A 27,955-nucleotide genomic window follows, 5' to 3' on the forward strand; every position below is an offset into this window, starting at 1 on the left:
AAAATTGAGTACTACACAGTGATAAAATTTTTCACCAAAGAAGGGCTTTCTCCAAGTACTATCAAACAGCGATTGGATGGTGTTTATGGGGAAGCTTCTCCTTCATATTCCATCATGAAGGAATGGGCTAAATAGTTTCACCTAGGAAGAGAGCATTGAAGATTATCCTTGTGATATTTGGCCTGTGGAAGTGATGACTGAGGAAAACGTCTCTTTTGTTGAGAAGGAACTGATCAATGACAGACAGCTGAAGCTCAAAGAAATCTCAGCAAGGCTGGGGCTTTCTATAACAACCGTCTTTCGCATCATTCATGAGAAGCTTCACATGATAAAAGTGAGTGCCCCGACTTCTCTATTCAATTCAGAAGGAGCATCATGTGACCTGTTCCCAGAAGTTTTTAGATTCTCTTTATTATGATTCTCTTTCCAAAAGGGAATCCATGAAGTGGTGCAAACCAGGCAAAGCACTGCCAAGAAAAGCCAAGGTCAGTCGGTCCACCAAGAAGATCATGGCAACAATCTTTTGGGATTGCCAGGGAATTCTTTTGATTGACTTCAAGGAAAGGAATACCACCATGAATGCAGAATATTATGCTTCACTCCTGTATAAACTACGCAATTCCATAAAGGAGAAGAGACAAGGGATACTGAGTCATGGTGTTCACCTGCTCCAGTCCATATGGCAATTGTTGCAAAGGCTGCAGTGAAGGACTGTGGCTTCCAGGAGATTGAACACCCACCCTACAGCCCAGATCTTGCACCCAGTGACTACTACTTCTTCGTAAGAAAGACCTTCGAGGAAGAAAATTTGCAGATAACAATGAGGTGAAATATGCAGTTTTAGCCGTTTTAAGCCATTTTGCAGACAAAAATACAGACTATCTTTTCAAGGGCATAGAAATGTTAATTCAAAGATGTGAAAAGTGTGTTAAAGTAAAGGGAGATTATGTTGAAAGTGACATAGTTGTTTTCTTTCTATCACTTCTAAAAGTTAGTCAGGCCGGAAACTTGTGGAACCACCATAATAGAAAGTAAGTGTAACACAATTACATGTGCATGTTAGCAAAAATTATATGCTTATATACATAGCATCCTGGTTGATAAATGTTCTTTTGCATGTGCTAATAATTCACATAATTATTATTATCTTCTTGACCTCCAAGTTATGAGATTCATCAGTGGAAGACAACATCAGTCCATACAAAGTCTATTGTACCATTCCTTAAAATCATCCACAGTTTGCACTTTCACCACCCGCTCAGGCATGCATTCCATTCTCCTACCACTTTCCATGCCAAAAACTTACTTCTTATCCTTTTATTCACTACTTCATTTTGGAAAGTAGTGAGATAACTTAAGGGATCCCCCCCCCTTGTCCTTGTTCCTTTCCCTCATTCCACCATATGAAAAAATATCCTTGGTGTTAATATGATAATAATCTTTCAACAGCTTAAATGTCTCAATCATATCCCTCCCACTTTGTCTTCTATCCACCAAACTTGCCAGCTGCATGCCTACAGTCTATCCTCATAATCAACAATGTACAGTTCTGATATCATTTTTGTTGGCCATCTCTGCACCCTCTCCAAGATTATGTCATGCTTTACCCTTCAAATTCCAGTATCAAAATCTGAGCACAGTCAGATGTGGCCTGATCAAAGGTCAATGTCCTCCTCAATATTGCAGCAATTCTCTGAGATGTCTTCACAACCTTTGCAATATGTCTTCAGAACTTCAAATTTCTATCTACAATCACCCCAAGATCCCTTGCTTTCTCCATGTCTTCCAGTATAACTCCACCAAGTGATTATCCCATCTGTAGATTCCAAATTTCAAAACCTTGCATTTAGTTGCATTAAACTGTCATCTCCATTCTCCCTCTTGTCCAGCTTATTCAAATCCTCTTGAAGAGCCAAAACATCAGCACTATTACTAATAACCCTCCCAAGCTTCACGTCATCTGAAAACAAGTGAATATCTCCTTGTAGTCCTGTGACAATAGCACTAAAATAAAGATTGAACAGTATGGTCAAAGCACTGAACTCTGTAGAACTCCTCTCGTAACCTTACTGCTCCCAATATACAACTCACTGATATCTATCAAAAAGCCAGTTACCAATCCAATTCACTAACCTCATATCCAAATCCATATGTTGCAACTTAAAAAAATCAACTTGTCATGTGATACCTTGTCAAATTCCTTTGAAAAATCCAAAATGACAGTTCATGTCTTAAGCTGCTCTTGTTACTTTATTGCAAAAGCTAACCAGATTACTAAAACAAGAGTGCATTTAACAAATCCATGCTGGCCTGCATCAATAATGTTGCCTTCATCTGCCCAATTATGTATACGAGTTCTTAGCAATTTCTCCAAAATCTTAACTGCAGAAGAAATGCAAACAGGCCAACAGTATGATACTTCCATTCTACCACCACTTTTATGCAATGGCACTATCTTGCCCTTCTCCTTCCATTCTCCAGGAACCTGCCCCACTGCAGGATATTTATTAACAGCCAAGTCAGTGATGTGGTCAGTTCCACAGTAGCCTTACTGATACTTAACATCAGCGGCACACCAAGGGTATCTGCCGCCTGAGTGCCAACTTTTATCGGCTGCCCTTAAAAAAATAACTAAAAGAAATTGCATGTAGCATTTACTACTATAAATAAAATAACAATTTATGCAAACCAAAAGTTACATGTCTTATTTATTAAAAACACAGAATACATAGTTTTGTATAGTTATTTTTAACATTTTTTCAAAAACAAACAAAAAAAGAACAACAATTATTTCTTAATATAAACAAAGATTAATTGCACATGCATTTATGTAAAATTTACTTGATTTGATTTTTTGTAGCAAAATCATTTATTATATCCTCCATATCTAAATTAGTAGCAATTTGATGTTCTATGCTAATAAGACTTAAATTGTTGAGTCAATCCTGTGTCATTGTACTGCGGAGATGATTTTTTATAATTTTCAGCTTTGAAAAGGATCTTTAGCCATTTGCAACAGTCACAGGTATTGTTAAATAAATTCTTAGTGTTACTGACAAATTGGGGAAAACACTAAGAAGATCATTCGAAAATATATACTCAAGTACCGAAAATGCGTTCATATTGGGATTAAGATAGATTAAAATATTTTCTATTTCCTTGCATAATTCCAAGGAGTTTATATCAGAATCTTTACGATCTGTCAATTTTATCTCCAAATCTTTACAATATTTTAATTTTTCTTTTTTCTCCATTGGTTTTAATAAATAAATGTCATTTAAAAATTCAAAAACATCATTATGTTCTTTCAATAATGTAAATCTTTCATCAAGTTTTGAAATAGCTATATCAGTTATAACTAAATAAAAACTGACTTTGAAATTTTGTTCTTGCGATTCAATAACTTCATCTTCACTTGAATACGAGAATAATCTTTTTGTTTCCCGAGGTCTGACTATTGGCATAAAAGGAAAAATTGGATCACAATCCACTGTACTTGCAATTTCGGTTGCTTTCCCTAACATATTTTTGAATTCCTCATCTGTTCTACAATCCTTTAAATAATTTTTTAGGTCTATGAACATTTTCATTATTGTAGACATAATTACGTCCGGTTTTTTGCATCAAATTACTTATGACATTAATTTTCGATAAGATCTGGTGCCATATAACAAGAGAACATATGAATTTGAAAGATTTAATTTTTAATAATAATGATTCAGCTTCGTTCCTTGTGTCGCTATCTCTTGATTTATCTTGATATAAGATGTATAAAGCATCTTATATTTTTTCTAAATTAAAGAAATTTTTTCTAAATTTTTCTAAAAGCTTTTACAGTATTTATGCGGCTTGACCATCTCGTATCAAAAACTTTTTTAACAGTAAAACTTGGCCATTCCTCTTTTAAAAATTTCCAACGATAGGGTGATTTAGAAAAAAAATTATATATTTCCTGAATTAATGAAAAAAAATTTGCTATTTCATGTGGAACACTTGTAGCATCATTTACAACTAGATTAAGTGTATGAGTGGCACATGGTATGTAAAACGCTCTCAGGTTCATATCTAATATTCTCTTTTGGAGATCCTGATTTTTGCCCTTCATGTTTGCCCTGTTATCATATGCTTGAGCACGTAAATTGTAAAGATTTATATTTTCTGATTGCAAAAAATCTACAACAAAATTTGTTAAACCTTCGCCTGTTGAGTTAGTAATTGAATAAAATCCTAAAAATTGTTTTCTGATTTCTATTTTCTTGTTGTCATTATCGAGGTAAACAAATCTTACAACAATACTTAATTGATTTTCATGAGATGCGTCTGGAGTGATGTCTAAAATGATAGTGTAATATTTATTTAATTTTAGCATTTTAACAATATTAGATTTTAAAACTGAGAACTTTTATTGTTAAAAGACCATAAGATTTAATGATTACAAATACAAAGAGCCAACAAGTTTCACTAGCCACTGTCTAGCATTTTCAAGGCTGTACTGGTGTGAAAACAAATGCATCAAGTTACATGAAAACATACACTTTAGTAACTGTTAGGCCGTTACATTTGATAATTCGTGTTTGATGGTGTGCATGCGTTTGAATGCTTCAGTCAGAATCCGGTACATGACCATGTGTTGTGTAGTTTTTCTGAGAGAATTGATGAGATATTTCCATATGTCTTTAAGAATAGCACCTTGATTTCTATTTAAATTATTGCCTGTGCATAGCACCACTGCTGCTTCTTTGAAAGTTCTGTGTCTGTAGTCATTCTCGATGTAAGGCATAGAACTGTTTTTCCAATCTATAATGTGATTTGATGTTGAGAAATGATGAGCTAAACCAGATGTGATGATTCTATTGTGATTGACATCCCCCACATGTTCCTTCTGTCTTATTTCAAAACTTCTAGAGGACTATCCAATGTAAGAAATGCCACACGTGCATGGAATTTCATATACTGCAGGAAATTTGAAGAAAGTGCAGACGCGAGGTGCCGAGAAAGGGTTGATGAAATATCTAACAGTTTAGACTACACAACTTGGAATAACATAGACCACTTAATACATCGTAGCTACGAAAAAACTTTCAGAGCGAGTAAAATCACACAAATTAAAAAATTTGAGGTACTGTATAAGAACAAATTCCAGTCGCACCACGGTCTCCCTAACAACAAAGTGATTTTCAACTTATCAGATTACAGGCTTTCTAATCATGAATCAGAAATCCTTAAAAAGGGTTTTAACTTTGCTATCACCCCGAATTTTATTCCTAAAATGGATTTCGTATGTGGGATAGAAAAAAGTCTTTATCATTGTTATCAGTGAATTAGATCAGAAATAGGCGACTTCAAAATTTACATGACATCACCATTCCAGAATCTAACAATTAACACAAACATACATGCACGCAGTGTAACAATGTTTTTTTTTGTAACAACATCTTGTATGATAAACTATGAATTATGTGAATTTAAATTAATGTATCTAAATGTCTAGCATGAATGTAAGTCAGCAAAAGGGGCAAAATAAGAGAGAAATTATTAGTGAAATATGCATATCATTCAGCAACATAGGGAAAAGATCGCCCTAATACTGTAAAAGCAGCGTAAGCACCTGCAGGCATCACATCTAAGAAGACATCATGATGCATACGTTCCTGGAAACAAGAAATCCCGTATGTTGATCGGTGAAGTCACCCAGCCGGAGACCAATGGGTGAGACGATAAGAGAAATTCAAACTCGGAAAGGTGTCACTCTAGGAGAGCGAATAAAACCCGCGACATGGAAGTAGATGACCCCCATTTTTTCTTGTTCCTGGATTTCTCTCCGTGTGCTCCAAGAGTTCTTCACAGTTCAGCTCTCATTTATGAGGGCTGACTTACGATAGGATCCGGCATGACACCGCAGTAGATTTTCAGCAAGATTAACCGCAGGCCGCGATGAGAAGATCATCGACGTAAAACCTTAGCAGAAAGATAGCGCCCAGCCCAGGCGAGCACATGTAACCCACGTGGCGATAAGATTGAGACAACCAGAATCGAAACAAAGGAGGAAGGACGGAAGAAAACCAATAAAGAATAGATAAGTACTCTCACTTGTTCTAGACCCTTTTGAGAATTGACTAACAGTGTTAAAAGAATGCAACCTAAAATTTGTAAATAAAAGAAAGAGTGAAGAACTAAGATCTACGTAAATGACTATGCTTTGAACTTTAAGAACTTTCAGTTTGATAGAGATTCTGTCATAATTAATCCGAGAGAGAGAGAGAGATCATAAAATGTGCTAAATTGTCTTAATGTTCAACTGAGCTGTAATTATGAAAGTATTATATGTTGAGTAATTGAATTTGCTAATATTTTGAAGTTAATGCATAATTGTTTTAAGAGTGAGAGAGTGAATGAATGGTAGAAGTTTAACATTAGAATTGACCACTTTAACTTGTATGGCATTATATATTGAGTTTAATAAATGTTTTGGTTCCTTACTTACATGTGTTTCTGATCATAATGACTGACCCTGACCCTTCATAAAACATTGAACCTGAGATCATGTGTGTGCGTGCGGGGATACCCCAATTGAAAGTAGTAGGGCACGACTGCAAATAAAATAAAATAAGCCAGAGAACCCAAGTTTCTAAGAATTTAATTTACATTGTTAGTGGCACCTGATATTCCATGATTACCCTAAAGGCTGAGTTTATCTGTAACCTTAAGGCCTAGGCTGGCGCAGATAAAAAATAAATTTGCCTGAGTGACCAGGATAACTCATAGAATTCAGGGAACCGTAATTTCTGGTGGCCCTTAGAAGTTAATTACGTAAGAAAAGGCATAAGAGAAGGGAGACATAAGGTTAAGATTAATATTAATGAAGATCACATAACAATGGCGCAACCTACTTAACAAAGAGGTACATGCGATAGAACTTGATATAGCGACTAAAATAAGAAAGGATAAAGTTAAATAAAATTGCCTCGATATATCAATATCAAAGATATACGGTTGCAACATCATCTTCCAGAGGCTACAGCAAATACTATCAGATTCAATAGTACGATTATTCTTGCCTCAGCAAAACCACCAACACCTAATACTACTTCAGATGATAAGAAAGCAATCCGCAATTTACGTAACAACAAAGACATTATAATAACCAAAGCAGACAAAGGAAATTCAACAGCCATTCTCAACTTGAAAGATTACTTTAATAAGATTAACTTGTTACTAGCAGACAGTTCCACATACCAAGTTTTAGATAGAAATCCCATCATGAGTAATCACCTGGAGACTAACACTCTTATCTGCAATATAGCTGGTTGGTCGGATGAACTAAAAAAAACAACTTAAATCCTTACACCCTATTACTCCACGCCTTTATGGGGCACCAAAGATTCATAAAGAAAATGTACCACTTCGTCCAATAGTTGATGGAAGCTCCTCACCTACGTACTTACTAGCAAAGCATCTGGCAAATTTAATGAAAGGAAAAATTACACAGAGACCTACATTAAAAACTCTGAACAATTTGTGGAAAAAATCAAAAGGATCAAAATATCACAAACTGACATTATGGCTAGTTTAGATGTAGTGTCCTTATTCACTAATGTACCGGTCGTAGAAGTGGTCAACATTCTAAAAGATCTCTTCCCTCAGGACATCACCCAGTTGTTTCATCATTGCCTGAAATCAAATTTCTTCAAAGTAAATAACATAGTATACAAACAATCGGAAGGTCTAGCCATGGGTAGCCCACTCTCACCACCATGCACAGACCTATTTATGAAAAAACTTGAAAAGGATATTTTTTCCACCATTTCACCTAAACCGTCGATTTGGTGGAGATATGTCGATGACATGTTCATCATCTGGAAGGATACCATGGAAAACCTTCTCGTGTTTCTTAATAAAATCAACTCACTACATAATAAGATCAAATTCACTATGGAATTGGAAAAGAACAAAGAACTACCCTTCCTTGACATACTAGTGAGGAGAGAAGATAACAATATCCAACTGTCCATTTACAAGAAACCCACAGATACAGGTAGATATCTACATTATTCGTCTAACCATCATAGATCACAAAAACACAGCATCATTCATATATGCTCCATAATAGAGCCTTAAGGTCTATTTCGAAAGAAGGAGATGTACAGAGAGAACTGTCACAAATAGCTAACACTCTATCTCTGAATGGATACCCTTCTAACATTTTAAACAAATTGCTTTTTAAAGACAACCCCCAACAATGTGGAACGGAGTCCCAATATGTGTCCACAGCTGTCATTCCATATATTAATTCAGTTTCCACAAAATTGGCAAGAATGTTAAAAGCTCATAACATCAGAGTGGTTTTTAAACCAATTACCACAATCAAGCAAGTCTTAAGATCTCCCAAAGATGAGGTACTTTTCTTCAAATTTCCTGGAGTATATGAAATTCCATGCACGTGTGGCATTTCTTACATCTAGAAGTTTTGAAATAAGACAGAAGAACATGTGTGAGATGTCAATCACAATAGAATCATCACATCTGGTTTAGCTCATCATTTCTCAACATCAAATCACATTATAGATTGGAAAAACAGTTCTATGCCTTACATCAAGAATGACTACAGACACAGAACTTTCAAAGAAGCAGCAGTGGTGCTATGCACAGGCAATAATTTAAATAGAAATCAAACCAATTGCATCATTGAACACATTAATTTTATCGCTGAAAAGTTTACAAGTTAAACAATATACTGAATTTTTGCATTTAGAATACAATAACCAATTTCTGTGTATATTTTCGTTATTATTATTACGGGCAACTCCAAGGAGCCAATTAGAGTTCCATGTGGTATCCTGTCAAAGGCCTTGGCAAGGTCCAGTAGAATCACTGTAAACCCATTACCCTCATCAAGGGAGGCACTAACATCATGTCAAGAACAACTATTCGACATTCACACAGTATCTATCATACCTCGCCTTGAACTCATGCACGGTCATAGCACCCACAACAGACTCTGGCAGCTTATTCCACTCATTCACCACTCTTCAAGTAAAAAACCTAGCTCTAATACCCCTGCTAACACATTCTTGCCCAGCTTCCATGTATGGCCCCTAATCCTCCCACCACCTGTCCTGTTCTCAAAAATATCTTCTGAATTAATCTTATAGAAACCCTTCAGTAATTTGAATGTCTCAATCATATCACCCCTTTTCTGCCTATCAACCAATTTTTGCAACCCATTCAACCTGTTTTCATAAGGTTCATTCCACAGACCTGCTATCATCTTAGTCACTCATTTCTGGATCCTCTCCACCTCCTCCCCATCAAGAAGAAACCGTGGCACTCATATCTGGGCACAGTAATCTAGATGGGGTCTTATCAAAGCTCGATAAGGAACAATAACCTGTTTGTCTCTGCTTGTTAAAGTATTTTTCAGAAGCCAAGTGATTTGATGAGATGATTTAGCACTTTTGCAACGTGCCCCCTAAACTTCAATTCCCTATCCACCAACACCCCCAAATCCCTGGCCTCATCAATCTCCTGGAGTACGGTTCCACCAATGTGATATACTGCTGCTAATCTTTTCACCCCAATGACAGAATAGCCTGCCAGACCTGTAACAAATTCTATGTAATACACGTTTTTCTTCATCAGATCCTATGTGAAGGAGTATCCAGAGCATGGTCATGATGTAATCCTGATACAGATGATCTCAGATGTATTTATGTTTTTCAAGACAGACGTTAACTCATCTACCAGTCTGTTCAAAGTAGGCTAAACTGCAGGCACAAGGAACTTTATACACTCTTGGATGTTCAAGAGGATGTAGGTGATCTTTAGGAGAATGTATGAAAGTAGCTAGTTAGCAAAATGATAAGTTTGAAAGTAGTAAGGACATCATATTTGCAGAGAACTTGGGCTATTTTTTCTGATGTACCCTTGACATGTGGGATGGAAATGATTTTGCTATGATCCTATATGTGTGTGTGTGAGGGGGGGGGGGTGCATGTAATATTTTATCTATTTTTATATGGGCTATAGCCCATATAAATATTACATGCCATTGGCTAAAAAGGTAATGTGAAAGTCCCTGAATTCAGTTTCAAAGCCTGTGTCATTTGAACAAATAACCCTGGCTTGGTGAGTAAGAGTTTTGAGGATGACATGCTGTTTGGAAGGATAATAGTGTGATTGTTTATATACCTACCAGTATAAATGGGTTTTCTGTAGATGGAAAAGGATAATGAGCCATTAGGAAGTTATGTAACTAGCGTATCTAAAAAGGGGGAGACTATTATTATTTTCTTTTTCTATGGTGAAGTTTATTTTAGGATGGGCCAAAAATCAGGGCTGGTGCTACCATTTAGGCAAACTAGGCAACCACCTAGGGCACAAGCCATGAAGGGGTGCAAAACTTCAAGTTATGCTTTATTCATACTTTACTAAAATATCAAAATTAAATAGTGATATATGATTTAGGTATCGATTCTTTTTCCTTATCCCTCACACAGTCACACATCACACTATTTTGCTATTTAACTCTTGGTTCTTTTTTGTTCCTTACTTAAATGATTTGAACTTACCGCTATTTAAAATTCAGTTAAGATAAATATTTTAAAACGTTAACATTTTAAAATATTAAATTTCGGTATTTTATAACTTTTTTTTTGAAAATGAATTATAACAGAGAATTTTCAAATTAATTAAAAAAGAAAATAAAAAAAGCCCTATTAATTTAACCTGAAAGACAATTTTATTTTGTTTAATGTCAATTAGAAACATTTCAGTTTATGAAATAAGGGGTGCACTTGTAAACTTTGCCTAGGGTGCAAAATAACCTGGCACCGACAGTGCCAAAAATGTATCTAATGTGTCTGAACCATGAGGCTAAACAGCAAAATGCAGCCAAACTGTTGGTTTTACTGTGGCTGAGATGAGTGCTTGGTGTTCAAAATGTCCCATATAAAAGTTTGTAGAAGGGAAGGGAACCCATAGTCCCATCTAGTTGTTTGTATATTTTTCCTTTACTAGGAAATAACCTACATATATGGTTAATCTGAATAAATCAATTATGTCCGGGGGAATTGTAGCTTAATAAGGTTAAGGGTCTCTGTCAAAGGTACATTAGCGAAAAGTGAAGTGATATTAAAACTCACCATGATGTCAGAAACTTCCTTACTTCTACAAGTCAATCTCTTCTTCATCATTGCCATAATTCATTCTGTTGTCATTACAATTTAAGCTACATTGGTCCTATATTTCATGTTCTTATTCTCACTCTGTGGCATGAATGTTTATATCTTTATGTAGGTGGTAGACTATTTTCATTGCCTAGGAAAGGATTAAAAATAGTATTTAATTCTTCCAATATTATGTCTCAGTTATAGAGACTTCATCAGAGAGTACAATATGAGACTTGTAACACACATCAGGGCAGCACAAAACTAAGTGAGCTACATGGATGAAAGACAAAAGTCCTAACTAGGTGGTGCATCCCCTATGAACACGTGTTACTGGCCTAGGATGATGTAAACTGGTATCTCGAAGTATTAGTGTTTCCCCTAATTTGGAGCATAGTGGTCTTTTTCTCCAATTCATTCTGTAAACCGTATCCAAAGCATGGTCTGAAGGGCCAGATTGAACAGCTATATACACCTGGAACTGAAAGGAGAAAGTTTATCTTTAGTGGAGCAGATAGCTAGTTTTAAGTGGAGCTTGAAAGTAGCGCAAAGATTGCATTTCTTTAAGATCCTGGCTATTTTTACTGATGTACTCAGACATAGGGGGATGGTAATAGCATTAATAAAATCTTTCTCAAGAAAAGGTCATGGATTGGGGGAAGGATGGATTATTTTTTTTGATACTATGGGAACTGTAGCCATTAGATAAAAAAAGTGTGGTGTATATGATTCAGTTCTGCTGCAAGAGTGGTCTCACTAGAACAAAGGTTATAGGCTCTAAGGGTTGGTGTTTTAAAGACACCATATTGTTGAGAGGGAGGGAGTGGGTGGGAATGTTTGTGAATGTATCTACCTGTGTGAGTGGGTTTTCTATGTACTGAAAAGGACAAGTTACCATTAGGCTGGTGACCAAGGTGTCTACTCTAGAAAGGCCAGACTATTGGTGATGGCAGGTGATTATAATAGTCTAAGATGTCAACTTGGGGAAGTTTCATGGAGGCTATGGAAGAGATATAAGGAGACAGGTGAAGAGAAGATGCATGAAGAATATAAGACACAGGCCAGAAGAGTGACTAGTATGGTAAGGAAGGTGAAACTGGAATATGAGAGGAGATTAGCCCTAAGATCCAAAGAAAATCTAAGGAATTTTTTAGCTATGTGGCCAGTAAGAGGAGAAATGACTGTGGAAGAATGATATTGTGGAATAAAAATGGGAATAGAGTGACTGATGCAGAGGACATAGTGGAATTGTTCAATAAACACTTTATGGAGTATTTCATCCTGGAGGAGTCAGTTTTAATACTAGAGGGATAGGGCAGGTTTGAGGTTTAGAGGTACAGGAGAAGAGTGTATTTCAAATACTGAGTACTCTGTATATCAGTAAAGCTGTGGGACTGGATGGTATTTCACCACGCATTTTGAGAGAATGTGCTAGGGAGCTGACAGTGCCTTTGATCTGACTTTTCAATGAAAGTCTGGCTGCAGGAAAGGTGCCCATGGAATGGAAGGAAGGTAAGATAGTGCCATTGCATAAGGGCGGTAGCAGACTGGAAGTGTCTAATTATAGGCCAGTTTGTGTGTCATCAGTAGTTGTTAAGATCTTGGAGAAAGTAGTGAGGGACTATACAACATTGGGCAGATAGGGTAATGTTATCTGTGAGAGTCAACATGGATTTGTGAAGGGGTGCTCTTGTTTTAGCAATATGCTAGCCTTTTATAATAAAGTTACAAGAGCATTAGATGAGGGAAAGGCATATACTGCCATTTTCTTAGACTTAGCAAAGGCATTTGACAGGGTGCCACATGATAAGCTGATATTTAAGTTGCAGCACATGGGTCTGGATGTCAGATTGGTCAACTGGATTCAGAATTGGCTGTCCAATAGGTATCAGAGAGTTGTGTATGGTGGGGCAGTTTCAAGGAGGCAGAGGGTTACAAGTGGGGTCTCACAGGGCTCAGTACTTGGACCTATATTGTTTAACCTTTATATCAGTGACATTGTCAGTGGATTGCAGGGGATATTCAGTTATTTGCAAGTGATGTGAAGCTGGGAAGGATTATTAGTAATAGTGCAGATGTGGTAGCCCTCCATTGAATAAGCTAGATAGATGGGCAAATGAATGGGAGGTGTCAGTTTAATGCAACAAAATGTAAGGTCTTGAGGTTTGGGAAGCATCAATGGGACGCTGCATACTCTATGGGAGCAGTTATACTGGACAAAGTAGGGGAGACAAGAGATCTGGGGTTGACGATTGATAGAAACCTGAAATTTAGGGGACATATTGCAAAGGTGGTGAAGGTAACACAGAGGATTGCTGCAATAATGAGAAGGACAATGACCTGCAGAGATAAAAGGGTTTTCATTTCATTGTATAAGACTCTGATCAGACCACACTTAGATTATTGTTCTCAGATTTGGTCCCCAGGATTTGAAGGGGATAAATTAACTGTGGAAAGGGTACAAAGGTGGATAACAAAGATGGTTTCAGGACTGCAACGTTAGTTATGAGGAATGGCTGAGGGAATGTGGACTGCAGAGTTTGGTGGATAAAAGAAGGAGAGGTGATATGATTCAGGCTTTTAAACTGTTGAAAGGTGGTTACAGGGTTGACACTGGAGAGTTCTTTCGCTTGGTTGAACAGTGGGAACGAGTGATGACAAGAGGCCATCCCTGGAAGTTACGAAAGGAAACCATGAGCAAGAGGGTGATGAGTGGTTTCTTTGCATGGAGGGTGGTTGAAATGGAATGCATTGCCTGATGGAGTGGTGAGAGCGAGAACAGTCAATGGGTTTAAGGAGTGGTATGATAAACTTTGTGTTTCTTAGGGAGGGGACCTCCCCTCGATGAGTCTTGATAGACTTTGTGTTTCTTAGGAACGACCACGATGAGTCTTTTGACTCCATGGAGGCCTGAATAATAATAATAATATTATTATTATTAGCTTTCTTTTCCATTGTAAATTAGATTCTAGGGTGAAGACTATTGAGGCAACAGAGGTAAATATCTAATGTGTCTGGGCAATAAGACTAAATACGAAACACATCATTTATATATCATAACCAGATAGAAGATATGAGGTAGAGAAGATAGAGAGAATGAGTGACATTTTTTAAATATTCATTAAAAAAATTAGCAAGATTAGGTGAGAGGGGGGGGACCATAAATCATAAATTACCCTCTATCTGTTTAATAAATTTTGTTCTTCCAAGAGAAATAATAGGAATGGATAGCAAAGGGGAAAGAGGTCTATGATATCAAGAAGAAAAACTTTTTTTTAAAAATCAGTAAGGTATAATTTAAGGGAATATTGATGAACAATGAAGTGCTGTCAAAACTCACTAGGTCAGTATCATTAACAATTACATTTTCAATAGAACTTTGGAAAGAGTTTTTTTATATATGATGCGGTATGACCAGTAAAGGATAACTAGACATTTTATTTGAATGTTTGGATAATTTGTAGCATGGAGAATCAATAGTATCCTATGGGTCAGAGAGGAGAATTGGGTTTATGAATTTTTGGTAAGCTGTATATCGAGGTGGGGGGAGAGAAACTGAAGGGTTTAAGTTTTTTTGAGATGTCAGGAAGCCAGGAAGAAACTTTGAATACGCTTTTTAATTTCTTGATTTCAGATTTAATGGAATCATAATCTAAAGGTTTGTAAGTGGAGCAGTCTTTGAAAATGATATCCATTTTCTTACTGTATTCATTGCCATTAAGGATAATGTAGTACTTCCCCTTGTCACCCCTGGTGACGACTATGCTATTATCTTTACGTAGTTTACTGAGGGCATTGAGAAGAGAGAGTGTTTTTAGCATCTGCTGCTACTCTTAAAAATCAGCATAATTTAAATAAATATGGCTATATAAAACTTCCCAATATATGGGACACACTAATATTTCAAGATCCAAGTTACATCCTAGGCTGCTGATGGGTGTCCATGGGAGGGGGGGGGGGGCACACACCTGGTTAGGACTTGTTTTAACCTCAAAGTCTAAGTACAGAGTGTGAAACCACTATCCTACTTATTGTTGATGATTTAAAAGTTCCTTGTTTGGTCTACAGAGCAAGGTTTCCAAATTAAATAACCCTTAGCTCACCCACAGTACTAATATATGATAGGACAACCTTTCATGGGTAGGAAGTACACAAAAAAAGCAAACTGCTTAGACAAGACCTTCAGAGAAGGTACTCATCTCATGCCAAAATTATGAAGAATCCTACTAGTATCAATCAATTCTAAATCCTAGTCTTCATTATTACCTTACCTACCATTCTGGATACACCAAATGGCCTGTAAGTTGAAGCCCAGTCTTGTTATCCTTTGTGAAATAGAGCAATTTTACTCTTGTTCCATTCCATTACAGCACTCCATTGTTGCAAAGCTCTTGTTAAACAAGTATATATTTAAGTTGTTCTTAATTCCTTGCAAAGTTTGCATAAAACAATACATAATTACTAAAATAAAGAGCAAAAGGCTTCGGCTCAAAAGCAATGCACAATTACATAGTTTTTACATAAAATTACATAGTACTGAACGAGAGTTTTTGCTCTCTTAAGGTTTCTGCCTGGTCTTTGAAGAGAACCAACCAGTTCAAAACAGCTATCAGGCCAGTGAAACCTTATCAAAATGGACTAATAAAAGGTGAATATATAGATGCTTGGGCAGTGCCTATGTCTTTTAAGTAGTCCACACTAAGGCAACTCATGAATGCTGGCGAGTGTATTCCTGTAAGCTTTCTGGTCAACTCACCTTACGAAACTTTCATCGTTTCCATATGGTTTTGAAATAATGCTGAATCTAATATCCACTTTGCTTATGTAACAATACATAATTATTTTATGTACCAAAAGTTTTTGCAGCAATACATAATTGAATCTATTACTTTATTTATACTGAGTTTATTTAATTCATCATATACTTCTTACCTGCTCATCCCTAGTCCTTCTTCCAACATGTTTTTCCTCACTCAAACTCTGCATGATGACATACTTACAAGGATGGAACACCTTCAGTAAGCTCATTAAATACCTTATATCCACAGTGGTATCTTCTTTATCAGTCTAGTATTTTCATCAACTAATATCATCCTCCCATACTAATTTTTTCATTAACCGGCTGCATTATCAAAATAAATTTCTGGATATTTCCTTGGTTTGATTGAACAATTGCTGCTCATATGCATTTTTTTTTTTTGCTTACCAGCCCAGTCACCTCCAAAGCCTACAGTGAAGGGGTTGATTGTTGATGACTTTTCTTTCTTCATTATTCTTGATAAAACTCAAGTGTGTGTAAAATATGACCATAAGTGGATGACTGGCTTTTATCCTTTATTGGAATGGGTTGTAGAAAATCTTGTTTCCATGCTGTTAAAGTAGATGCCAAAAGAGTATGAAATATTGTGATGATAAAAAACCTAAAAACTTTACCAAGCTAATCCACTTTTCATGCCACTGATTCTTGTGACTGCAATTCCTTTCTTGGATGGGGTCCTTCAAGAAATAGGAAGGCAAAAGATATGGATTAATGTTGATGAAGGACCCAGAATCCCTGTATCTCTAGTCCTGTCATTTTCATCAAATAATGTTTTACTTGTATTAATGATTTTCAATCAAATCAATTCAATCAATGCAAATAATTATGTCACCTTATTTCTGATACTCTTGGCATTCATAGACCAACACAGTAAATCATTTTTGATTCTGTTATGTCCTATCCATACCATTCTTTGAGCTGAGATCCCTCCACACATGACCATGACACTCCCCAATCTGAACTATTCTGTTTTACTAAGATTCAACTATTTCCATGCTTCCTATTTCATCCCTTTCTTACATTGACCATCCTCACACACACATATACACACTACTGTTTCTAGCATCCAATCTACTTAATATCTCCTTTGTCCATCTTGCACACCTCTTTTCTTTCTTATCATGAACTATACACACAAGGAAATAAGAGGAGAATAATTTCCTCGCATCTTCTTGTGGACCTTTAACTCTCTCCTCTCAAACAACAGACTATCCAGTAACCAAAGCCATTCAAATGAAATCTTTCATTTTATGCAATTCCATCCATTCTTTAAATTCATTCCACATATTCACAAGCTACATTCTCTTTTCCTTGCATTCGCTCTAACAAAATACTATGCATTATTTTTTGTTCTGAAAATAGTATGTAATTGTAACTTTTTGTATAATTGTGCTTCATTTTTTTCATGATGGTATGTGTCCTTCAGTAGTGTTTATTGTTGGAATTTTGTTTGTGTTTTTGTTACTTGTTTGCTTCTATTTTCTGAAAATGGCATATGTAAAGAAGTGCACGTCGGCACGGAAAGCTTCAGCATGAAGATGGAGTTCTGCCCTGGATTTTTCCCAGTGGATTGCGATGCATTGCGAAAATTGCTTCATGTATGCACCAAAAAATGTGAAAGATCTGTGGACTTTTGAGTGAACAAAAAGGAAAGCATTAATGTATGAGAAAAGTGTACTAACAGATTAGAGCATTTAGAAATGGGAGCTAGAATCAGGACCATAGTAGAAAAGCTTAGGAAAGAGTTGGCTAAACTAAAAAGTGTAACGAAGCATCTGGAAGATGATATTAAACACCTAAAGAAGAGACTGGCTGATGTGAATAAGGAGGAGAAAGTTAGTATTATGAGGAAAGCGTCAAAGGATAATTGCATATCACTATTGGGACTAGATCAGTAGAGGTGTGATGACCAATAAAGTACACAAAACATGCTTTCCTGGTGGAACAATGACACAAATAACTGATGTTCTGCAGAGAAGGAAAGAGCGAGCATCAGAATTAGTGGTAGTTGTGAGCACAAATGACTTGCTGAAAAAAGGAATGTTGACAGAGACTTGACGTGGTTGTTGTAGGAAGTAAAAGATAATAGAGTTGCTAGAAAAGTCATTAGCTTGTTGCCCAGATATGAGTTGAGAGAAGGAGAGCAGAGATAATGAATAACAAGATGGTTGAGTTATGTGAGGCAAAGAGGGTTCAGTTTGTGTATCTGTGGAGTGAATTTGATATAAAGTTGGAATGGTTTAAAGTTGATGGATTGCATTTGAATGGGTTTGGTGTTGGGCATTTAGAGAGGCTGTTATTTGCAGAGAAGGCACTTAATCAAGATGTTAAAGTAATTATTGATCAAAGGGTACTTGTGAAGCAAAATAGCACAGCTAAACTGATTGTATGACAGGAGGAAGATGGATATGAGGTTGAAGATGTGGTTGTCCTTAACCCTTTCAGGACCATGGAATATATATGTGTCCCCACATAAAATTTTCATTTATTTGCAACCCTTTATGTCTATTGGGACACATGTGTCCCATGAAATTCTATAAAACCTAAGATTTTTTCCTACATAATGATGATGTTTTATGTTAAATAGAAACCTAATAAAGTCATTTTAATAACTAAAATCATCTTTGTATTACTTCATAAGGTCTTCTGGTCCTGAAAGCATTAAGGATCAAAGCTATATAACTGAGAGGAGACCTTCACATAGTCTTTAAAGGAATGTGGAGAACAGACCAGGGCTTCTGATCTACCTGGATACTGAACAGATGGGGATGGGCTGATAATTTGGGATTTAGCTGACCAAATTGTATTTTTATTGGCTTAAACCAAAATTTCATGCTGGCTGGGAACGTCGCCCAGTTAAACAAGGCCCCTGTTGTTTTTACCAGGGAATCAGTGCAAACAGCAAAAAGTGGAACAAATACTAAAACTCACCACAACTCAAGATCGGTACTATCAACAAAAGAAGCCTGAATGGCAAAGAAATGGATAAGTACCAGATTGACACATTAGAGGTGACTGAAACAAAAAAAGGCAAAAACTGGCGAGATCTTTCTGAGCAATAAATACAAAATGTTATACTCAGGCAATGACAATCAAGGAAAAGAAGGAGTAGCTATAGTATTCAACACAAAATCTGAGGCTAATCTTCTTGAATGGCAGGCAGTCTCAAGAATGATGTGGACAAATATCAGAGTGGGAAACTGGACAATGAGACTTATTTGTGCCTATGGTTATATAGAAGGTTCTACTAAGGTAGAAGAGGAGGAATGTTTTCATGCTTTAGAAAAAGCAACTGACACAATGAAAAAAGAAAAGTTGGTCATTGTTGGGGATCTAAATAGCAGAGTGGGAAATGAATGTCAGACATACAAAAATATTTGGGGAAAATTTTGAGAAAAGGGCAAAGCTAATAATAATGGCAAATACCTGTTGGATTTCTGCTCAGGACATGGACTGGTTATTACTAACACCATGCTCCAACATAAAAATGTGCACAAATTCACATGGAGAGAAGAGGCAAGGAATAAGAAAAGTCTCATTGACTATGTTATTGTTGATAGTGATGTTTTCTCCCTGGTGCAGGACACCAGAGCGTACAGAGGATTTGAAATTGGAAGTGATCACCATTTAGACTTGAGCAGGATAAAACTGAATTTCATACTGAAAAGAAGAACATGTAAGAAAGTGTTAAAGTGAATAAAAGTTGAGTAGCTGTCAAATGTGAACTGTAAACTAAAATACACAAACATTATTCAGGAAAAAATGAAAGAGTTTGAGAACAGGAACCAAACCTTGAAGAAAACACTGATTGATTCAGCCAGAAAGGCAAGTGGTGAGGTTGTCTGCAAGGATAGAAAAATCAGAACTCCATGGTGGACACAGGAAGTTAAAGAGGCAGTGAAGGAAAAGAAGAAAGCATATCAAAAGTTCCTAGCAAATAAGTCAGCTTGTGCTCTTAGAGAATACAGAGACAAATGTAAGAAAGCTAAAAACTGTGTAAAACTGGCTAAACAAAAGTCATAGGAGGACTTTGGTAAGAACATAGAAAATAAATATCAAGAAGGTGGCAACATATTCTGGAGGTTGTTGAAGAAGCTCAGAAATGGTGGAAAGAGTGCTGTAAAAGGAATTAGAGATGATAAAGGTGAGGAGAAAAAGATATCCTTGAAGTATGGAGTAATTACTTTGAAAAATTACTAAATGAAACAAGCAGTGATAACAGCACAGTGGTAAAAAACACTAACTGAACATGCAGTCAGGAATACATATCCAAACTTGAAGTAGAAATAGCCATCAAAAGCCTGAAATGGAGAAAATAGCAAAAATAGATGACATTCGACTAGAAATGCTCAAGTATTAAGGTATAAAAGTCTTACAGCGGCCACTGCATAGTTCAGAAGGCCTGGAAAGAGGGACAAATTCCAGATGATTGGAGTAGAGCTGTCATAGTACCCAGATATAAAAAGGGAAATAAAACTGATTTTGAGAATTACAGAGGTATTTCATTACTGAGTGTTCCTGGTAAGATATATGCAAGTATACTTGATAAATGGTTGAGAAGGATTGTGGAAGAGAAGCTTGATGAAGAACAAGCTGGATTCAGGCCAAATACAGGCTGTCAGGATCAGATTTTCACTTTACGACAAATAGATGAGAAATCATGGGAATATAACAAAGATCTGTATTTAAGTTTTGTCAATTTGGAAAAGGCATATGACAAGGTGCCAAGAGAGAAGCTATTCAAAATGCTACAGTTATATGGTGTCAATGTGGCATTATATCAAGCAATACTTAGTCTTTATTTGAGTTGTAAGTCAGCAGTTAGAATTGAAGGAAGTACAGGAAGGTGGTTTAATGTTAAATCTGTTATCAAACAAGGATGTACATTATCCTCCTCTGTTATTCATTATCCATATGAATCACATTATGAAGGAAAGTGGTATTAAACCTGATATCAAAACTGGAGATGTTAATCTCAGCTCTTTGCTTCATGCAGATGATGTTATACTTCTAAATAAATCCACTACAAGTTTGCAAGATTTCCTGACTAAATTGAATAACTGTTGTAATAGATATGGTATGAATATCAGCATTAAAAAGACAGAGACAATGAAAATAGACAGAAGCATTGAAAATATCAACTGCATTGTAAATGGAGAACCTATAGAACAAGTAAAGTATTTCAGCGCTACTTAGGCATGATTTTTAGTGAAGATGGTAAATTAAATATGGAAACAGACAACAGAATCAACAAACTGATATGGTAGGAAGTCAACCGAATATATTTATATGGAATAAGAGAGAAATTAGCCAAAACACTAAATTAGCTGTATACAAGACAGTGTTCAAACCAATTTTAACTTATGGACCTGAGAGGTTAGAAGTTAAAACACTTGACTAAAGACTAGAGACCACAATCTCATGAATCTCATCTGTTCATGCCCCTGAAAGATCAGGGGCATGAACAGATGGTATCAATGGCAATATCATATTAAAAACGAGGATATTAGGAAAGAACTTGACATTGTCAGCATCCAGGAATGCATTAGCAGAGCTAATCTCAGGTGGTATGGTCACTTAAACAGAATGAGAGAGGACGTTAGTAATGATGTTAATTTTTCATGTAGTACTTTCATATCCTGTACACCCTTTGAGGGTGTGTATATATATATATATATATATATATATATATCAGGAATTTGATGATGATGATCATGATGATGATGTGGTTGTAGAAGGACAAAGTGATGAAGTGCATAAAGGTGAGGATGAGACAGCTATAAATGGCAATCAGAGTCATAACAAGGGAAAATAGGAGTAGTCTGACTAATGACAGAGGTGTGGTATAGCAGTTAGAGTAGAGAATGTTGGTGCTGGTAGAATGGCCTCCAAGACAAAGGGATTGTTATGTTTGTATACAAATGTCAGTCAGAAGTATTCAAAATACGAGGACTGAGTTGGTTGTATTGATTGAGTGAGCATGACGTGATGGATGATGTGATGTTGGGAATAGAAATGGAAGGATAGGAAGGTTAAGAGCAAATGTCAAGTTTTTGTCCCCCAGAAGAGGCAAACTACTGTGAACACACAAATATCTACAGTCATAAAAATTGTCCCCCTCCACCCCAATGTCAGACTCTGCGACAAGCAGATGGGGTATTCTGCAAGTCACATAATCATAGTGGACCCTGTATCAAGTTGTATCAGTATAAAGAGGTAGTATGGACCCTGTATCAGTATAAAGAGGTAGAAAGAAGGTGAAGAGAGGAAGGAGGGAGGGAGGGAATACCATAGATGACTGCAGAGGAATTATGTCTACAAAGTGTGGACATAATACATGTCCAAATTTTGAAACGGTGTGGTGTGAAGTTGAAATTAACAGAATAGAATACCTGACAGAATGCTGTTATAGGTAAGGGAATGTAGAGAATATGGATTGCTAAATGTCTGGGTAAACTGGTTGGGCATGTAAAAAAGATGATCCTGATGGGAGACTAATTACAGGAATACAGAATACAGTAGGTGGCAATATATGGGAACAAGAAGAGTGATTCTATGGAATTTCTGAGGGACAAATATCTTAAACAGCATGTGACTGAAGCAACTAGAGCATAGGTTCCCAAACTTTTTTGGGCCACAGCCCACTTTGCAAGACAAAAATTTTGTAATGCCCCCCCCCATTATCTTGTTTAATAAAATAATTACACAAGATATAAACAACAAACCTACAAAACATAACCACAGAAAATAGTATAATAAGTTTCGAATAATATTTGCTTTGTTTTTTCCCTCTAGTTAGCAATATAAGTTAGTACTAACTAGGCTAACTAAAATTTACAATTTTATTTCTTTCTTGCCATTATTATTTTTACTCGTAATATTAAATTATATAAAATTGGGTTTATTTTTGTACAAATCAATTAGAAAAGTGGTTTTATATATTTTGAAATGAAATATAACGAATGTATTTCCTATTGTAAACATAACCTATTATACACACATATATACATGTTCTATTTTCTCATTGACATAGAAAATTGACATCTATTTCTATCTGACATGGTAAATTTTCAAATGATTAAATAATTGAAATAGAAAATTGATAAAAAAAATTGATCGTGTAAGATGGGCATAAGATGAATTAAAATGCAATATTTAAACTTTAAATGATTAAAATTTATCGACCCCTTGGATAACCACATCGACCCCAGGGAGTCAATATCGATCCCTGGTCTATACTGACCGAGTTTTTGACTAATTCATCAAATACATCCTAATCGCAAAATCACGAAAATAATTAATTTTTAAATATATATTATTAATTTCTTCTATAAAGGGCTGCTGACCCCTAGACCACCTGAACACCCCCAAATGTGTCTGATCCCACTATAGCTCCCCCTAGAAGGCTTCAGCGCCCACTGGGGGTCGGTACCACCCACTCTTGGAACCTATGAACTAGAGCCTTTAATGTTTTGGATTTGATGTTAACTTATTATTATTATTACCCTAAGACTTCATGGAGTCAAAGACTCATCTGGGACTCCCACTATTTTCTGTAGAACTTCTCCAGCATTGATCCTATAACGACTCCTTACCAACTTGTAAGTCTCTATCATATCTCCCCTCTACCTTCTGTCCACCAGACTCTGCAAGTTACATCTTCTCAATCTTTCCTCATACTCAACATTCCAGAGGTCAGAAACTACCTTAGTCAGTCACCTTTGGACCCTTTCCAACATCTCTTAATCCTTCTGAAAACCAGGTGACCAAATCTGGGCACAGTAGTCCATGTGTGGCCTAATCAAAGCCTTATACAATGGAACAAGAATCTCCCTACTTCTACATGTCAGTGTCCTCCACATCATTCCCAGAAGCCTTTGTGTTGTCTTCACAATTTTGGCAATGTGTCCCCTAAATTTCAGATCCTTATTCAGTATCACCCCCAGATCTCTTATTTTCCCCACCTCCAACAATATATTCTCACCAAGCAAATTCTGCATCCCATCTTTGTTTTTCAAATTTTAAAACCTTACATTTTGCAACACTGAACTCACATGATGATGATGATGAACTCACATCCCCATTTCCGTGCCCAATCACTCAATTTATTCAAGTCTTCTTGTAAGGCCACATCATCTTCTCTACTCTTCATGATTAATCCCAACTTTGCATCATTTGCAAAAAACTGAATATCTCCATCCAAATCTTCACCAATATCATTAATATACAAGTTAAACAGTAATGGCCCTAAAACAGACCCCTGAGGCACTCCACTAGTGACTTTCCTTTTCCTGGATATCGCTCCCCATACACAACTTGTTGATACCTATCAGATAGCCAGTCTCCAATCCAATGCACTAATCTAATATACAACACCATCTGATCTAGTTTGACTGTGAACTTATCATGAGGTACTCCATCAAAAGCCTTTGGAAATCCAAGTATATTACTGTGTATCCTTCTCCTCTGTCCAAGGAAGCAGTCGCTTTATTGTAATAAGTAAGTAGATTACTAAAACATGATCTCCCCTTAGCAAATCCATGCTGTCCACCAAAGATAATACCATTGTTGTCAACCCAATTCTGGATCCTAGTTCTCACAAGCTTCTCCAACAACTTAACCACAACACCTGACACGCAGATAGGCCTATAGTTTGATGCTTGAGTTCGATCACCTCCTTTATGAAGTGGCACAATCTTGCCCTTATTATTATTATTAACATTATTATTAGCCTTATTAACATCTAGCAACCTTATTAACAACTCCCCATACACCTCTTGCTCACTTACAGTCAGTCTCTCCACCCCATCATCAACTGCTCTCAATCTCTCCATGAAGTCACATTCACAAGATTGAAAGACCTTTATGAACTGCTCATTAAGTATCTCCACCACATATTCCACAACAGCTGTCTTTATACCATTTTCTCCAATCAATGCCATTCTTCCATAATCATTCTTTGTTTTGCTGGCTACATATCAAAAGAACTCCTTAGGATTCTTTTTGGCTTCATTAGCTAACTGCTGTTTCATACCTCTCTTTAGCTACCCTCACCAACCAAGTCACCCGCCTTGCCTGGTCTTTGTAGACCTCATGGAATTGGTTATTTCCACTTCTCTTATGCTGCCTCCACAATGCCCTTTTTCTCTTTATCGCATGCTTAATCTCTTTATTCATCCATCTCACACCCACCTTATTTAACCTTCTCACCCTTGGAATACATTTAGACATTGCATCTACTAGATAGTTTTTGAAGATCCCCCAAGCTGCGCTGATCTCTTTTCCAGCTAACTCTTCATTCCATGCTACACTCACAAGCAGTCTCCTGAGCTCTTCATAAACCACCCCCCCCCCCTTTAGTTCCACATATACTCTTTTCTCACAGAGGTCCTCACACTGCTGGCAACCACCCAGGTAATCACCTTCATGGCCCTCTCACCAATTGGTGGATGATTTGACACCTCATTTATAATTACAACCACTGATGAGATGACCAAATCTAAGACCCTCAATCCTCGCATGCTCTCTATTTAAAACTGTCTTTTTAACAGACAGTTTAAAAACTGTCTGTTAAAAACTGTCATCCCTCAAAAATTCAAGTCTATATTCCAGTCTATATTGCCATAATTAAAATTGCCCATAATGATCACCCGTTTCTTATTTGCTTGGCTAATTTGATTATACATTTCATTATCACCACCATCCACATTACCTGGTCTATAACAACATCCAACCAAGTATTTGATTCCATTCACCTCTGTCTCACACCATACTGCCTCAAAACCACTGGCACTATTTCCCTCTTGCATCTCTACTTTGTATGAACATAACTCTTTCTCTATCATCAATAGCACTCCCCCTTCCTTTTTTACCCCTTATATCCTCACGAAACACATCATATCCTTCCATCACTATTCCTGTCAGGATGTCGTCCTCTTCCAACCATGTCTTTGGGTGAACAGATGCAATTAGTGCAACCATTTCATCTGCCTTATTTCTTATATTTCTAGCATTTGTATACAAACACAACAGCTCATTTCTGGATCTACAGCTAGTTCCACTGATACCACTCATTCGATGTAATCTCTCCATGCTCGACTGGGGCCATTTCCCTTTCTGCTTATTCATTTTAGAACCCTTTTCGATTTCAACTGTTTCCTCTTGATCCCAGGTCATCCCATTCCTTTCCTGTCTACACATACTCTCACCTCTTCTTGGAGTGTCCACCTCTCATGCTGTGTACCCCTGTCCACCCTGAGCCTCCCCATTTCCCTGTTCCTCTTGCACACTCATTCCACTCACTTCCCCATTCATAACCACCTCTTCAATCTCTCCTGTCTTATTCTCCTGCTCTTCCACATCACTTCCCACTTGATCTGATTCATTCTCTCTACTCACTTCTCTACCTTCCAGCAGCAGTCTCTCCAAGCGACTCACACCATAACCACTCAAATGCAGTCCATCGCTCCCATACAGTTCACTTCATCCTTCAAACTCATTAACAAACTGTACTCATGTCTCCTTACACATTTCAGCCAGCATATCATTCATCATCCTTGCTCTCTCTGCTTCATTTCACCACAGTCATACCTAGGCAACATGCTAACTACCCTTCCTGTCACACTATTCTCTTTTATCCTTCTAAGCAGCCTCCTGATATCCATTCTGACATGCTCTTTGTCCTCTGTCAAATCATTTGTACCTATTAAAACCATTAAAACCTATTAAAACTTGCTCCCTCCTCATATCCAATGCCTCAATCACTCTACTCATTTTACTGCCTGGAAAACATACCTTTGTGCATCCTATCATCCAGCACACCCTTAATAATGGAGTCGCCATACAATGCCACTCGCTCATCTTTCATTAACTCTTTCATGCCATCATGATTTGTTTTAATCATTTTTACCCGAATTTTCTTAATTTCATTTCGCATCCATTTCATCTCTTGCTTCATCCAATCCAATTCAACTTCCGAATCTTGTGTCACATTCTCTCTATCATTCAATCTTTCTAACTCCCGACCCCTATTCTCACTTTCACTCTCATTCAATCCTTCTGAGTTTCCGTACTTTTGGCCCAACATGTGTCCAACTTTCACTGTCATTCATTCTTTCAATTCTTGCATCACGCCATTTCCGGTTTCATTCATTTTCTCAATTTCGTTTCCTTCTGCCACTCTCACCTTGCTTTCGTCCTTTTTAACATCTGTTACAGTTTTCAATCATTTTCTTTTTTACTGATTTTTTAACATTTCTTTGCCTCTCTTTCACACCATCCTTCTCTTTCAAACGTGCACTCATTTTTCCCCGCGACATTCTCGCTACTAACACTTTCTGTCATCAATTTCATATTAGCATTCATCAATTATTGTTCAGGTCACACTTCGCACACACCCTCATTCCATCTGCCGTAAACATCGACAAATCATTTAAGTAATCGAAAGAATACATGTAGCACACCTCACACTTAACGAAACAACTGAAGTCTAAATTAAAGTCATGGAATGACAAAACCATCGCCATGTTTCCTCTGCTGGTTACTACTCTAAGGTCTAATAATAACGAATTCGTAATTAAGTTTAAGCAAAAAAATCCCCCACACTAATAATACTGGTAGTGCACAACTTTCACAGCAGCTCTTACTCAAACAAATACTCATATATACTTAATTATTCAAGAATAACTTATCTCAATCCAGAGCTCTTCTTACACATGTCCACCATGCTTGACTCACGAATGCCCTCTCCTTTACAAGATGTGGTTGTTAATGAGGTACTGACACTGCCACCAACTGGTGAGAGCAATTATGAGGTACTTGTTTTGAAAGTGGTGAAACAAGAAAAGGTTACTGTCAAAAAAATTATGGGAAGCCCTGTAGTCAACTAGCATCCATATGTTGGGTAAATGAGCTGTGCAGAAAAGATGTGGAAATTCATTAAGCAGTATCTAACACAAGCAACGTATAATTG

At 36.8% G+C, this 27,955-nt stretch overlaps 1 protein-coding gene across 4 annotated transcripts in view; it reads right to left on the reverse strand.

Moving 5' to 3' along the window:
- LOC150100277 (alpha-N-acetylgalactosaminidase-like) overlaps positions 1 to 27,955 on the reverse strand; it is a 102,573-nt gene that overhangs the window by 40,515 nt on the left and 34,103 nt on the right. The gene's annotated exons all lie outside the window — the stretch shown is intronic.

Source organism: Typopeltis vanoorti, chromosome 13 (genome assembly GCF_054136105.1).
Source record: "Typopeltis vanoorti isolate ZY-2024b chromosome 13, IOZ_Tvanoo_1.0, whole genome shotgun sequence".
Lineage (NCBI taxonomy): Eukaryota > Metazoa > Arthropoda > Arachnida > Uropygi > Thelyphonidae > Typopeltis > Typopeltis vanoorti.